Here is a 2,500-nt window from a genome sequence, read left to right as displayed (position 1 = left end):
CCGCTACTCTTCACGCTTTATATGTTACCCTTGGGAGATATCATCAGGAAACATGGTGTTAGCTTTCACTGTTATGCTGATGATACTCAGCTTTATATTTCCTCGCAGCCTGGTGAAACAGGCCAATTTGAAAAACTAATGGAATGCATAGTCGATATAAAAACTGGATGACGAGTAATTTCTTACTGCTAAATTCAGAAAAAACAGAGGTGTTAATTATAGGGCCTAAAAACTCTACTTGTAATAACCTAGAACACTGTCTAAGACTTGATGGTTGCTCTGTCAATTCTTCGTCATCAGTTAGGAACCTAGGTGTGCTATTTGATCGCAATCTTTCCTTAGAAAGCCACATTTCTAGCATTTGTAAAACTGCATTTTTCCATCTCAAAAATATATCTAAGTGTTCCCCGGGAACCGGAAACACTTCACATAACACCCTATGTACTTGCTACATCATTAGAAGAATGGCATCTACGCTAATATTAGTCTGTTTCTCTCTTATTCCGAGGTCACCGTAGCCACCAGATCCAGTCTGTGTTCAGATCAGAGGGTCACTGCAGTCACCCGGATCCAGTACGTATCCAGACCAGATGGTGGATCAGCACCTAGAAAGGACCTCTACTGCCCTGAAAGACAGCGGAGACCAGGACAACTAGAGCCCAGATACAGATCCCCTGTAAAGACCTTGTCTCAGAGGAGCACCAGGACAAGACCACAGGAAACAGATGATTCTTCTGCACAATCTGACTTTGCTGCAGTCTGGAATTGAACTACTGGTTTCGTCTGGTCAGGGAGAACTGACCCCAACTGAGCCTGGTTTCTCCCAAGGTTTTTTCCTCCATTCTGTCACCGATGGAGTTTCAGTTCCTTGCCGCTGTCGCCTCTGGCTTGCTTAGTTGGGGTCACTTCATCTACAGCGATATCATTGACTTGCTTGCAAATAAATGCACAGACACTATTTAAACTGAACAGAGATGACATCACTGAATTCAATGATGAACTGCCTTTAACTATCATTTTACATTATTGAGACACTGTTTTCCAAATGAATGTTGTTCAGTTGCTTTGACGCAATGTATTTTGTTTAAAGCACTATATAAATACAGGTGACTTGACTTGACACTCACACACACACACACACACACACAAAGAGACACAAACACACACACACACACACACACAAAGAGACACAAACACCACACACAGACACACCAAAGTTGTCTTGTTTATGGAGTAATAATAATAATAATAAAAGATAAAATAAAAGACTAAACTAAACTAAAATTAAATTTAAAAAAATCCTCAAATAACAGCTCTACCTACAGAGCAATACTGATTATTGTAGATAAAAAAATTAAATAACATATACAAATAAAAAATACGCAAACTATTAAAATAAAACACACATGCACAAAGGAGAATATAAATAAAAGATGTAATATTGGTTGATTGTGGTCCTGGACAGCTGACAGACACGAGTGCATCACTGTGAATGTGCATCTGCATCTGGATCCTCACACAAACAACTCACAGAGTCCAGCAAACACTCACAGAAACGACGAGCAGAACGAGCCATCAGCGTCCTGGAAGAGTTCTCCTGCTGGATCTTCATCGAACACTTCTAATGGAAGTGGATGTGAATGATTCGAGTGAATGAGTGCTGCATTCATGTTACATCATGCTATTCTGTGACCAAACTCATTTATCTTATGTGACAAACGTGTGAAGTCATCGCAGCCAAATCTATCTGTGTGAGGAATGGACGTCCATGACCTGAGCAGCGTCTCTCTGCTGCTCTCCTCAGAACAAATACAAGAGATCCTTACAGCAACCATACACACATTCACAAACCCTGACCGTTAGTGTAGAGCTCTGCCATTACTCTTCATGATTACACTCATCCAGCAGTGTTTAAACGAGCAGGTGTGTGTGTGTTGTGTGTGTGTGTGTGTCTGTGTTCACTGCAAGCTGAGACAACAATACTACAGCGAGGATCAAAGTTACGGCCTTCTTTCTTAGCGTGATAAATTTGGGCGGTCATGCACATCTTCCCACACAGTGACGTAGAGATGTGTGTCAGAACGAGGTGTATCAGGAAGCATGGATCAGAGTTCACTTTCTTAAATCTGTTTGGGTTTGAGACTTTACTTCTGCATGCACCAACAGCTTTCGGACCTCCAAAGAGAAAGGAAATCATGAAATCGCATCATATGACCCTTTTATCATAAACGACAAGCCAAAACAAATGTTTTTAAAACCAAACTGAAACTATAAACTACTGTATGAATGTGTTATCCTCTCTCATTCAACGTCAAAATGTGTGTGTGTGTGTGTGTGTGCTTGATGTTAATTGCATTATATCAGTCACATCACATTTCAGATGATATAAAATAACTTATATTCTAAGAAGAACGGCGAAGCGTCTCGGTCAGTTCGCATCAGCAGTGTGTTTTGGCTGTTCGCCTCTTTCTCTCTAGCCCCTTTCACACTGCACGTCGGA

Source organism: Carassius auratus, unplaced genomic scaffold, assembly GCF_003368295.1.
Source record: "Carassius auratus strain Wakin unplaced genomic scaffold, ASM336829v1 scaf_tig00214896, whole genome shotgun sequence".
Classification (NCBI taxonomy): Eukaryota; Metazoa; Chordata; class Actinopteri; order Cypriniformes; family Cyprinidae; genus Carassius; species Carassius auratus.
This window is presented reverse-complemented; position numbering follows the sequence as displayed.